Source organism: Pongo pygmaeus, chromosome 1 (genome assembly GCF_028885625.2).
Source record: "Pongo pygmaeus isolate AG05252 chromosome 1, NHGRI_mPonPyg2-v2.0_pri, whole genome shotgun sequence".
NCBI classification, from domain to species: domain Eukaryota; kingdom Metazoa; phylum Chordata; class Mammalia; order Primates; family Hominidae; genus Pongo; species Pongo pygmaeus.
In genome coordinates, this window is record NC_072373.2 from 211,004,365 (window position 1) to 211,018,405 (window position 14,041).

The 14,041-nt window shown below is 48.9% G+C and overlaps 1 protein-coding gene across 13 annotated transcripts in view; it reads left to right on the plus strand.

Moving 5' to 3' along the window:
• Positions 1-6,783: 6,783 nt before the first annotated feature.
• TMCO4 (transmembrane and coiled-coil domains 4) overlaps positions 6,784-14,041 on the plus strand; it is a 121,510-nt gene continuing 114,252 nt past the window's right edge. For 3 of the 13 annotated variants that reach the window (XM_063667722.1, XM_063667739.1, XM_063667726.1), the window contains exons 1-3: positions 7,208-7,272; positions 8,891-8,969; positions 13,347-13,453. The gene's annotated coding sequence lies outside the window, so the exon portion shown is untranslated. Of the gene's footprint in view, positions 6,941-7,191; positions 7,273-8,890; positions 8,970-9,686; positions 9,702-13,346; positions 13,454-14,041 lie in introns of those variants that run through there. The other 10 variants (XM_054503342.2, XM_054503359.2, XM_063667784.1 and 7 more) reach the window with 8 other exon arrangements.

Here is a 14,041-nt window from a genome sequence, read left to right on the forward strand (position 1 = left end):
AGCCTTGTTTAAAACTGGTGGTTCTTCCTTGCCCTCAAGGTAAATTACACCCTCCTTAGCAAGGCTTCCAGCACCTGGCTTCTCCTTAATACTGGGCCTGATTTCTCCCTGCTTGCCCCCAGCATTCCTTAATAAAGTCATGCTGGCCAGACATGATGGCTCACATCTGTAATCCCAACACTTTGAGAGGCTGAGATGGGAAGATCACTTGAGTCCAGAAGTTTGAGACCAGCCTTGGCAAACCTAGTGAGACTCTGTCTCTACAAAAAAAATAATAATTAGCTGGTGTGGTGGTGCACACCTGTAGTCCCAGCTGCTCAGGAGGCTGAGGCAGGAGGAGCATTTGAGCCCAGGAGGTAGAGGCTGCAGTGAGCCATGATTGTGCCACTGCACTCCACCCTGGGCAACAGAGGAAGACCCTGTCTCAATAAATAAATAAATAAATAATACTGAATGCAATGTGGTGTCTTAGATTGGATTCTGGAACAGTAAAAGGACATTAATGGAAAACCGATAAATTCCATACTTTAGTTAACAGTAAGTACCAATACCCAATACCAGTTTGTTTGTCTTGACAAATGTACCATATGTTTACGTAAGATGCTAACACTGGGGAAAAACAGGGTGAAAGGTATATGGTTCTTAGATAAGAACTCTGTAACTCTCTTTGCAGTCAATCTAAAATCCTTCCAAAATAAAAAGTTTACTAAATAAATAAACAACATAATTAAATCCTAACTCAATATTTTAGATAGCTGTGAGGCTGTCTAAAGCTAGGCTTTGAGCTGAGGCCTATTTTCCTTCATTAAAAGGGAAAGATTAGCAAATGTTAGAGAAGTTTTAAAGATTCAATAGCATCAAACAATCCCAACAGAACAAGGATCAAAGGGAATTGCTTTCTTACTGTGTGATTCAAGGTGATTTAATGCAAGTTCATGTACCAGCTAGAGGCACCTCATGTACCACCAGTGATATGGGTCTCACACATTAGAAAATATCAGACCAGGGGCAAGTGCAAAGCATTCTTAGATAAGAAGCAGGTAGAGGTCATGACCCAAGCCTCTGTGTAAGAGATATGGCAGGAGACTATGAAATTATTACCTAACACATGAAAACAGTGAGGGGTGGCCGGGCGTAGTGGCTCACACCTGTAATCCCAGCACTTTGGAAGGCCAAGGTGAGCAGATCATTTGAGGTCAGGAGTTCGAGACCAGTCTGGCCAACATGGCAAAAACCCACCTCTACTAAAAATACAAAAATTAGCCGAGCGTGGTGGCGTGTGCCTGTAATCTCAGCTACTCAGAAGGCTGAGGCAGGAGAATCAGTTGAACCCAGGAGGCAGAGATTGCAGTGAGTCAAGATGGCGCCACTGCACTCCAGCCTGGGTGAAAAAGCGAGACTTCATCTCAAAAAAAGAAAAAAGAAAACAGTGAGGGGAATTATTAACCCAAATGGCTTTGACTCCAAATCCCCAACACTTAGCTCTGCCAATTCCAGTTGATGGTCCAATTAACATAAAGTTATTCAGTTCTTTGGGTCAAAGATGGCTTGGAAACACAAACAAGAGATTGCTCAGCAATGTCACATCCATGGTAACCACACATCGTCCGAAGTTACCTCCACGCTGGCCTTCCTCTAAGGGAGTGTCCAATCCCTCCCCAGGGGAGCTCAGATTATTTCTGAGTGTGGTAAGGAAAGAAGTGACCATAAATGGCCTTCTGGCTCATTCAGTCTCAAGTTCAGCACAACAGCATCATAGGGATCTTTTATGGGAAAGAATATGGGCTGCCCTCAGTGAAATCATCCCTAGAATTCAGTTCCACTCAACAAACACCCAGGCCAGGCCAGCCCTCACGTCGGTCCTAGGAGGAGAGACATCAACGGGACATAGCAAAGGAGGCTTCCCCCATTGAGGGTTCATTATCCATAACTCATCTAAATATCTTTGAACCTGTATTGATATTTAGGCGTAAATATCAAGGGCAGGATAGCAGAATCAGCCAGACCTAGGTTCAAATCCTGACTCTGCCACCTTGTAGCTCGGTGATCCTGGCCAAGTTATTCCTCTCTGAGCCTCAGTTCCTTCCTCTGAGAAATAGGGCTAATAATCAAATATACTGCATAGGGTTGAAGGATAGAAGGTATATATGGAAGGCACATGGAGCCAGCAATAAGGATAGAAGCAGTATTCATGGTGATTTCTAGAAATTCCAGGAAAATTACAGCCCGTAATTTAGTTGTTCCAAACCTGACAGATCATCAGAATCACCAGGGAAGCGTGTTAAAAATACAAATTCCTAGGCTCCCACATCCCTGAGAAATTCTAAACAGGGTAGGGCCAAGGGAGGACTCAGTAACCTCTGCTTCCATTATATGTTCTTGTGCCTAGCCATAGTAGGTGCTCAACAAATACAGGCCTCTTTCTGGCCTGGACTATTGCAATAGCTTCCTAACCAGCTTCCTCTGTCCACTCTTGTCTCTCTGCCCTCCACACAGCAGCCAATGGGATCTTTTTAAAAGGTGAGGTCATGTCAATTCACTGCCCCCAACCCTCTACAACTCTCCATCCACACCCCTAACTGAGTAGACAAGACCCTACATCAGTGGCTCCTAGCCCTGCCCACATATTTGAAATACCTGTGAGCCACTAGCAAAGACATAGAATCAACCTAAATGCCCATCAATGACAGATTGGATAAAGAAAATGTGTTACATATATACCAATGAAATACTATGCAGTCATAAAAAAGAATGAGATCACTTCTTCTGCAGGAATATGGATGTAGCTGGAGGCTATTATCCTTAGCAAACTAATGCAGGAACAGAAAACCAAATACCTCATGTTCTCACTTATAAGTGGGAGCTAAATGATGAGAACTCATGAACACAGAAAAGGGAACGATAGATGCTGGGACCTATTTGAGGGTGGAGGTTGGGAGGAAGGACAGGAGCAGAAAAAACAACTATTTGGTACTAGGCTTAATACCTAGGTGATGAAATAATCTCTACAACAGACCCCCTGTGACACAAGTTTACCTATATAACAAACCTGCACATGTACCCCAAACCTAAAACCTTTTTTTAAAGTTTTTTAAAAATTAAAAAAAAATTTTTTTTGAGTCAGAGTCTTGCTTTGTTGCCCAGGCTGGAGTGCAGCAGTACCATCACGGCTCACTGCAACCTCCGCCTCTCAGGTTCAGGAGATTCTCCTGCCTCAGCCTCCCCGATAGCTGGGACTACAGGCACCTGCAACCACACCCGGCTATTTTTTTTTTTTTTTTTTTTGTATTTTTGGTAGAGACGGGGTTTTGCCATGTTGGCCAGGCTGTTCTTGAACTATTGACCTCAGGTGAGCCACCCACCTTAGCCTCCCAAAGTGTTGGGATTACTGGCGTGAGCCACCACTCCTGGGCAGGTTTTTTGTTGTTGTTGTTTTTTGTTTAAAAAAAAAAAAAGAAAAGAAAAGAAATACCTGTGGGCTTCTGAACAACACCTATGGGATCTCGCCAGATCCCAGACCAATGGAATCAGAATCTCTGAGAGTGGGGCCCAAATAGGGTTACCAGATAAAATATAGGACACCCAGCTATACTTAAATTTCAGATACACAATAAGTAATTGTTTAATATAAGTATATCCTGTGCAGTATTGGGACATATTCATATTAAACAATTATCCATTGTCTATCTGAAATTGAAATAAAACAGAGAGTCCTCTATTTTCATTTGCTAAATCTGGCAACCCTAGCCTAAGCATCAGCAAATATATATATGTATTTTTTTTTTTTTTAATTTTGAGACAGTTTCCCTCTGTCGCCCAGGCTAGAGTCCAGTGGTGCAAACATGGCTCACTGCAACCTCCGCCCTCCACAGAGCTGGGACTACAGGCTTGCCCTACTATGCCTGGCTAATTTTTGTATTTTTAGTAGAGATGGGGTCTCACCATGTTGCCCAGGCTGGTCTCAAACTCCTAGGCTAAAGTGACTCACCCGTCTTGGCCTCCCAAAGTCCTGAGATTACAGGTGTGAGCCACCGCACCCAGCCCTCATCAGCATTTCTAAAAAGCTCACAGTGATATGACCCCCACTACCTGTCTGATCTCATCTCATCCAGGACTCTCCCCCAGCACTCCCCATTCTCCTGTCACACCGTTTTCTTATAAGGGCCAACTACACTCCCACCTCAAGACCTTTGCAGTTGCTGGGTCTACCTTGGATGCTGTCCCCTGTAACCTGATAGCCTCCTCAAAGATCGCCTGCGGGGGTTCCCTGACTGCTTCATCTTCTATAGCGTGACCTCCCTGCTTTACTTTTTCTGTAAAACAGATTAAAATCAGTTTGTTTGCCAGGTGCGGTGGCCCACGCCTGTGATCCCAGCACTTTGAGAGGTCAAGTTCAAGAGTTCAAGACCAGCCTGGCCAACATGGTGAAACCCCGTCTCTACTAAAAATACAAAAAAATTAGCCAGGCATGGTGGTGCACGCCTGTAGACCCAGCTACTCAGGAGGCTGAGGCGTGAGAATTGCTTGAACCCAGGTGGTGGAGGTTGCAGTGAGCTGAGATTGTGCCATTGCACTCCAGCCTAGGCAACAGAGCGAGGCTCCGTCTCAATAAAAAATAAAATATAATAATAAAATAAAATAAAATCAGTTGGTTTATTGTCCATCTCTCTCCACCCATCCCCCAAACCAGAATGTAAGCTCCATGATTTTGCTGGAAACACCTTGATTCTCCTGCTATACCCTCAACATCTAGAACCCCACCAGTCACTCCACACATCCTGGTTGAATTAGTCAATGGTTCATTAGAAGGCTTCCCCTTCCACAACTCCCTAAACATTCCTTTGGGGAAGAGTTACTTAGAGGAAACAAAATTCTTCAACGTCCAATACCAAACCTAAAAAAATCTCAAAAGCATACACCAAAAGGGGTAAACATATTTTCTCCATCTTTCCCACCCATAGCCTCAATGATGGGATTAGGGCCTGTGTGCAGTGGGGGTGACTAGGGTGAGGGTTGGGTGCTGGGCAATGGCTGAACAGGGTCCGATACCCAAAGACAAGTGTGTTCAATACAAGGTCTCTAACCAAATTAGAGACAGGGCAAAGCAGAGGAGTGCAGAGTGGTGCCTGGTCCCACAAAGCTGATCTGCTGGAAGGGGCTGCCAGACATTGAGAGGAGGGCTGGCTGAAGTTCTCAATCTTGACAAAGCTCACACGCTCAGATATAACCCCTTATTCCCCTAAAGCCTGCACATGATTGACCCATTTGACCCTCACAATAACTTCATGGGTGGGTAGAACTGCCCTTCTTGGTCTTGATTGCCCAGTGGGGAGATGAGAGGATGAAGGAAGGAACATTTCACAAGGTGCGTGAGTCCCAGGCTCTGAGCTGGGTGGGATGCTGGTCTCTGACTCCCATCGGTACCTTTTCCTCCCATAACCCTAGACTGTCTTCACTGGGAGTAAGGGCAACAGCTTCTGAGGCCACGATGATTCATGCTCTAGCTCTCGCACTCATTAGCTCTGTGGCTTCTTCACTGTCTGGACCTGAGCCTCGGTTTCCTCTCCTTCAGAGTGGGTGTGATGAAATTCCACAGGGTTGCTAGGGGAAAGAGATTCATTCATTAAGTGCTTCTTTTGAGCACCTACAAGTGCTAGGCACAGTCCCTGTGGCTGGGCACACAGCGGAGAGCATGGCAGCCTAAACCTGCCCACCTCCAGGGCTTTTAAAGTCTAGTTGGGGCTGCGTGGTGGCTCATGCCTGTAATCCCAGCACTTTGGGAGACCGAGGTGGGCGGATCACCTGAGGTCAGGAGTTCGAGACCAGCCTGGCCAATATGGTGAAACCCCATCTCTACTAAAAATACAAAAATTAGCCGGGCATGATGGCTGGTGCTCGTAATCCCAGCTACTTGGGAGGCTGAGGCAGGAGAATCGCTTGAACCCGGGAGGCGGAGGTTGCAGTGAGCCAAGACCGAGCCATTGCACTCCAGCCTGGGCAACAAGAGCAAAACTCTATCTCAAAAAAAAAAAAAAAAAAAAAAAAAAGTCGGAGAGGCAGAACATAAAGTAGCAAACAGAAAAATGAACAAAATAATTTCAGAGTGATAAATACTACGATTAAAATAGAACAGGACTGGAAGCCTGGTGCGTGATTCCACAGCCTTTAGAACTGTAGCTGGTGCGGGCTGGGGGCAGTAGCTCACGCCTGTAATCCCAACACTTTGGGAGGCCGAGGCGGATGGGTCACCTGAGGTCAGGAGTTCGAGACCAGCCTGGCCAACATGGCAAAACCCCGTCTCTACTTAAAATACAAAAATTAGCCGAGTATGGTGGTACGCGCCTGTAGTCCCAGCTACCAGGGAGCCTGAGGCAGGAGAATCGCTTAAACCCGGAAGGCGGAGGTTGCAGTGAGCTGAGATTGGGCCACTGCACTCCAGCCTGGGTGACAGTGCGAGACTCTATTTCAAACAAACAAACAAAAAAAATTATTCCTGGCGCGTAGTAGGTGCTCAGTAAACTTGTTCAATGACTGAATGTGCTGGGTGGTCAGGGAAGACTCTCAGATCCCATCCCGAGAGACCAGAATGGAAAGCAGGAAATGGACTGGGGGAAAGGGAGGTATGAAGGCAGAACGGGAGCCTCCAGGCAGAGGCCCTGAGACACGACCAAACTTAGCGTTAGGGAAAATGAAAGTAGAATCAGGAAGAACCTAGATATCTGAACACTTTGCAAACTACAAAGTGCTGCATACACGTGCGGGAAGGCGGTTTCTGTGGCTGGTTCTTTGTTTACATTATACATTTTTGAAGACTTTGTCTTCAAAATGTGGCTTTGGGGCATGCCACTCTCGGGGCCGAGTCCTTCGCGGGCCGTTTCTGCAAAGTCCAACCCCGCAGGGCCCTTCTCCCGCGCCGCGCTGTCTCGCTGCTTCCTGGACGGTAAATGGACCCATACACAGATGTGGCGCCGCGGGCTGGCCGGTCACCTGCAGGGTCCGGCACCCCTGTCTCGATGGGTGGTGGAGGTGGGGCAGAGGTGGGACGAGCCAGGTCGGGACCCGCAGCTGGGGAGTCAGAGCCTGGAAGGCCCCGCGCCCCCGCGCCGCGCTCCCGAGTGCTCCGCCCGGCCGGCGGCGACCAGGCGCGCTCGGGGCAGGCGGCGGGACGGGCCGGGACCCGGGACGGGACGCGGCGGGGAGGGGAGGGGCCGGGCGGGAGGAGCCGCTCGCGGGTTTCGCCGCCTCCGCCTTCGCCTTCGCAGCCGACTCCAGGTAAGGGGGCCCCGGAGGAGCCGCCAGGCCACGGTGGCGCGCACCTCGCTGGGCCACTCCCCGCCGGCCCCACGCGGGGCCCTCGGAGCCCGGCCCAGCCCCGGGGCCCTTTGCCCTGCGCCCCGCCCTCCACCCCGGGGACACTGGACCCACCAGGGAGCGGCCGCGCGCTCCCTGGCGCTGCCTGCCCTAAGCCCAGGCCGCCTGCTGGTGGTTGGTTTGTTTTCAGAGCCGGAAGTGCTTTTAGAAATCTTGTGGGGTGGCAGAGGAGGAAACTGAGGCTGGGAGGTGCACTCGGGCGACTCCGGCCTCGGCCTCCGAGTTCTTAGAGGTCACCCAGCCGCTCCCTTGACAAAGAGGACGCTGGTCAAGGTCAGAGAGGAAGGGGGCTTGCCCAAGGTCACAAGAGGTCCCTGTGCTTCCCCTTGCCCCACGTGGCCCCTCCACGCCCCCGTCAGGAAGGCCTCTAGGACTCCCTCGCCTCCTGTCTCCCTGTCCCCCCGCAGACTCTCAAACAGAGAATTCCAGGGGGGCTTGGGGAGCCTCTGGAGAAAAACCAGGCTCCTCATGTTACAAGGAGGCCATGTCTTCTGGTGCCCATGCCTGAAGTTACAGGAGGGAAGAATTACTGCTGCTGACTTTCGAGTGGATTTTACAGCTGGGTAAACTGAGGCTCAGAGAGGTGAAGTAACTTCCCCAAGACTACACAGCTAGGAAGCAAGGGATAAAAAAGTGGGCTACCTGCCTGGAGAGCCTGACCCAGTGCTTCGCACAGAGTTGGCCTCCACAATGCCTTTGCCCTGACCAGCCTGGCCCTTCCCAGGGGTCGCACTGGGAATTAGGAGCAGGGCCAGGCTAGAATCCCAGACTACTACCTAACTCAAAGTAGGAGTCAGCACATGAGCCCCCTTTTTCCTAACTCAGTGTTTATTTCATTGCAGAAAATATGAAACTCTTTTAAGCTTTGGGAACATCCATTTGTTCATTCACCAAATATTTGTTGAGAACCTACTGTGTGCATTGTTTAGGCACTGAGGATAGAGCAGTGAACAAAACGAGCTCTGCCCTCAGGAGGTACACTCCAGAGGGTGGAATAAAGCCCTGCCCTTCAGCCTGGGGAGACCACTGGTGTTTCCCCAACTGTGAAGCACATGAAGACAGCAGAAGAGATCCGTATTAGAGTGGCCTCAAGCTCTTCTGTGCAGCATCAGACAGAGATGGGCTCAGGTGCTAGCTTTGCAGCTTTGTAACTGAGTGATCAGGCAAGTTAAATGACCTGTCTCCAAGGTTGTTGTGAAAATTAAAGGAGCTGAAGCCACAAAAGGCCCAGTGCAGTGTCTGACACTTTGGGAGACTTTATACTTTTTAGTCCTAAGGCCCAAGGAGGAGTTGGACAGGAGGAGTTGATCGATTAGGTTGTCATAGCTCAGCATGTAGCTCCCATAAAGGCTGGGGTCTGGAGAGTTCCTCATAAGGCTCAAGCCATCTCTCTCTACTCTGGTACCACTGGGCTACAAAGGCTGGATCAGCCACCAGGGCTGGCTAATGTGGGACCTAAGAAATGTCAGTGGGTGGTTTCTCATTGTGTTCTCTTTTGGCCTGTGTGTTTTGTAAACAGTGTTGTACATTATAAACCGGGGCTGCTGATGAGGAGTGGGGAACTGGCTCTCTGGAACGTCTGACAGCAGGCAGAAGGGGTGAGAGTGAAATCCAGTCCATTTTCCATTTAGCCGACCTCCGCTTCAAGCTGCCCTGACATCGTACCACCCTCTGCCTAAAACCCGGCTCTGGCTTCCCATTTTCTTTCTTTCCCTCCCTCCCTCCCTCCCTTCCTTCCTTCCTTTTTCTTTTTCTTTTTTTTTTTTTTTTTTTTTGAGACAGAGTCACACTCTGTCACCCAGGCTGGAGTGCAGTGACGCGATTTTGGCTCACTGCAACCTCCGCCTCCTAGATGCAAGCGATTCTCCTGCCTCAGGCTTCTGAGTAGCTGGGACTACAGGCACCCACCACCATGCCCGGCTGATTTTTGCATTTTAGTGGAGATGGGGTTTCACCATATTGGACAGCCTCGTGACCTCGTGATCCGCCCGCCTCAGCTTTCCAAAGTACTGGGATTACAGGCATGAGCCACCGCGCCTGGCCTTGGCTTCCCATTTTCTTAGGGAAAAGAGCAAAAACCTTTTACATGGACCAGAAGGCTATGCACCCCTGTCCCCTGGCCTACACCTCCAGCCGCATCTCAGACCGCTTATCAACAGCCCTCTGTGCCCAGGCATGCCACCCCTCCCTCCTTGGGACCTTTGCACCTGCTCTTCCAGGCCACTTCTACCCCCTGCCTCCCTTTTCCCAGGTAACATCTTCTCATTCTTCACATTTTAGCCCTAGCCAGACTTGTACTCCAAATGCCCCAGGCCACAAGACTTCTACTGGTATGTCAGAGGTTAAGTTCATGGTGGAATTATACACTCATTGCTGGGATTAATTCCTGCCTGTACCCTGTACACCACCCTGACTGTATCCCCTGTGACCTCCAGGACCAGGGCTAAGTTTGCTTAGTAGGTGCTCAGTAATGACATCCACCTATACGGAGGCCCTCTTGAGCACATTGGGGACCTCACTTTATATAAAACGATATTGTCCTTCAAAAAAATCTGCTGAAGTCATTTTTCAGTTGCAGGTTGTTTCATTCAGCACACAGGGATTGAACCCCTGCTCTGCCAGGTGGTGTCCTAGAATATATCAGGGAACATGATGCAAAAGCCACTGCCTTTCTGAGCTTCCTCTAGTGAGGGAGATAGACCATAAATAAACCTATAATACATTGTCAGGTGGTGATCAATTTGATAAAGAAAAATCACAGGCCAGGCGTGGTGGCTCACACCTGTAATCCCAGGATTTTGGGAGGCCAAGGAGGGCAGATTACGAGGTCAAGAGATCGAGACCATCCTGGCCAACATGGTGAAACCCTGTCTCTACTAAAAACACAAAAATTAGCTGGGCATGGTGGCATTCACCTGTAGTCCCAGCTACTCGGGAGGCTGAGGCAGGAGAATCGCTTGAATCCGGGAGGCGGAGGTTGCAGTGAGCCGAGATTGAGCTACTGCACTCCAGCCTGGCGACAGAGCAAGACTCCATCTCGAAAAAATAAAGTTAAATGAAAAAATCACAAAGGGTCGGGTTGGAGGCAGGAGTGGAGGGGCCAGCTGTCTTACACTGAAATGAATAACCAAATTATTAATTGGGAATCCCTGGTGCCCTGGGCTTCTTCCACTCTCACCCTGACCCTCCTGGTCAGGGAGACAGACACATTAGCAACCGGCCATTATGTCCAAGAAGAGGTGGAGGGGCCCAGACAAAGTCTTTGGGGCTTCAGAGTTGGCAGGCCCCACATTCGCTGGACAAATCCAGGGAAGTGCGTGGCAACCCCTGACCCCCGACCTTAGTAAAGTGGAGAAGGACTTGGGGTTTGAGGTCACACAGGCTTGGAAGGAGCATCCTAGGACTTGCCAGCTGTGTGACCTCCGCTTCTGTGAGTCTCAGTTTTCTCATCTGTAAAATGGGGACAGCGATTGTCTCTTCTTCATAAGGTTGTTGGGAAGCTGAAGTGGGATCATGGAAGTAGGCCCCCAAAAATCTAAACTGATTTTATTATTAAACTGTGCTTTTGGAAAAGGGCACCATTTGGACAGGGGGACCCAGATGGAGAGAACAGCATGAGCTGAGGCCGGAGCTTCCAGCGTGGGCTGGAAGCAGGGGAGTGCAGTTGAGCTGAGGATGAGCTGGAAGCAGGGAGTGAAAGAAAACAAAGCAGGAAAGGCAGGTTAGGCCCGTCCACAGGTGCTTGGGGCTCAGAAGTGGGATGTGAGCCTGTGGATAGATGGGAGCTCATCGGATTCATCCAATTTGCTGGTTTTCAAATTGTGTTGGAAATCTTTGGCCAGGGTGTAAACCAGACCAAAGAGAGGTAGAGTAGCCTCATTGTGAAGATGGCTGCCTGTGGCCTAAGACCCAGGCACAAGTTTAAATACCACATGACTTGTCCAGTGACCTTGACCTTCAATTCTCAGGGCCTCTCTGTCCCCATCTGTGGAAGGGTGATAATAGCACCCACCTTGTAGGATTGTTGAGAGAAAATGAGACGATATGTAGAAAGAGATGACATGTGGCTAACATTTGCCAAGCATTTACTATTGTGATTTTTAAATGTTTAAATTTTTTTTATTTTTATTTTTTTAATTTTTAATTTATTTTTTCTTTATTTCCTTTTTGAGACAGAGTTTTGCTCTTATCACCCAGGCTGGAGTGCAATGGCGCAATCTCGGCTCACTGCAACCTCTGCCTCCTGGATTCAAGTGATTCTTCTGCCTCAGCCTCCTGAGTAGCTCTCACGACGCCCAGCTAATTTTTGTGTATTTTTAGTAGAGACAGGGTTTCACCATGTTGTCCAGGCTAGTCTCGAACTCCTGACCTCAGGTGATCCACCCGCCTCAGCCTCCCAGAGTGCTGGGATTACAGGCGTGAGCCACTGTGTCCGGTCCCTTTTTTTTTTTTTTAATGTAAAAATGGCGATAAAATACACATACCATGAAATTTACCATCGTAACCATTTTAAGTGTGTAGTTCAGTAATGTCGAGTATATTGACATCATTGTGCAACAAATCTCTAGAACTTTCCAACTGGCAGATCTGAAACTCCACACCCATTAAACAACCACCTCCCTCCCCTGTTCCTCCTCCCCACAGCCCCTGGCAACCACCATTCATTCCACTTTCTGTCTCTATGAATTTGACTACTCCTCATACCTCACATAAGTGGAATTGTACAGCATTTTTTCTTTTTGTGACTGGCTTATTTCATAACTTCTCAAGGTTCATTCATGTTGTAACGTGTCAGAATTTCCTTCCTTCTTTAAGACTGAATAATGTTCCACTATGTGTATATATCATATTTTGTTGATCTATTCATCTGTAGATGGGCATTTGGGTTGCTTCCAACTCTCGGCTATTGTGAATAATTCTGTACACATGGGTGTACAAATATCTTTTTGAGACCCAGCTTTCAATTATTTTGCATATATACCCAGAAGTGGTATTGCTGGAACATGTGCTGTTATAATTTGAAGGTGGGGTATTGAGGGTTCCCCCCTGTGTCTCATCTTGCCCATCACTCTGGGGCTCTGGGGGGCAGTTTGAAAACCAGTGGGTCAAATGGACTATTAGAAACTTTGCCATTTCTCCCACTTCCTTCTCAGGCACATTTGCTGCTGTAATTATTTTTTAATTATCCCAAGTGGAAACCACCACTCAGTCAACAAATGTTGCTGAGTTCCCACTGTGCTTAACTGTGAGCAGAGGGAGATAGAAGATAAGCGATCAATATAAACAAGATACAGAATTGGGAGGCTGGTGTGTGTGCTGTGGACAAAGTGGAGCAGCTGGGTAAAGGGGCTAGGATGGGCAGTGGGCAGGGTGGCTGCACTGAAGTGTGAGATTTGAGCACAGACAGAAGGAGGTGAGGGAGTTGGCTGTGTCCTTATCTGGGGGATGAGCATTCTCAGCCGTGGGAACGGCCAATGCAAAGGCTGTGTGAGGTGGGAGCATGCCTGGTGGGGTCCAGGAGCTGCAGGGAGGAGGGTATGGCTAGAGCAGCATGGGAGAGGCAGCGGGGGTGGGGGGCAGAGAGGCCACTCTGGCCAGATTGCAGCGGCCCCATCACCATTGTAAGGACCCTGACTTTGAGAAGGGAGTCTTGGAGGGTTTGGAGCAGAGGAGGGGCGTGACCTGACTCTGAGATGGCACTCTCTGGGTGCTGTGCGTGAACAGCTGGGGTGAGGGCAGAAAAAAGCAGATGTGTGGAGAGGCGTGACCCAGTAAGAGGTGACGGTGGTTAATACCAGGCAGGAGAAGGAAGAGAGCAGTGGTAAATGTGGGCGCACATCACAGGGCCTGGGTGTCCACCCCAATGGCACTGTCACCCCACCCCACCCTCCTGCCCGTCCTCCAGACTGCTGAAGCGAGGGTGGGAGTGGAGCTTTCCTTCCATGCCAGCATCTCTGTTTTCTTCTTGTCTGCAGTGTGATTGTCCAAAACCCTCTGGGTTCTTCTACGTTGGAACTGTTGCCATGGAGACCTCCTGAGATGCCTCACTGACCTCTAGCTTCCAATCTGACTTCAGATAGAGGTATAGAATCAATGGGTGTCTCTTCTAAATGGCTGCAGAGGGTGCTGACCTGGGCCTGCCTAGACTCTGCCCTTCTAGGAGCATCTCAAGATTGTCTTATTTTGGGTGTGGTGTGTATGTGTATTGTAACCTTCAACTATGATCTTTGGCATTTCTGGCCTAAGGATGGTGCTGTAGCTTTATGTGTTGTAAATTATTTCTTAGCCAAATGCTTTTCTTTCTCCTTGGCCCCAGGATAATTAGTCTTCAGCCTTCCCATGATGCTGTAGCTATCTCCCTATTAATGCTTATTTTATTGCACTGCAGAATCATTTAAAAACTCAACTGTGATCAGAAAAAGGAGAGAGAGAGAAAGCCTGGTGGGGTCCAGGAGCTGCAAGGTGGAGGGTATGACTGGAGCAGCATGGGAGAGGCGGCACACTAATATAGTCACTTACCTACACTAATATAGTCACATCAAATTTGACATTGAGGCCAGGCATGGTGGCTCACGCCTGTAATCCCAGAACTTTGGGAGGCCGAGGTGACAGGATCACTTGAGCCAGGTGTTCAAGACCAGCCTGGCCAACATGGTGAAACCCTGTCTCT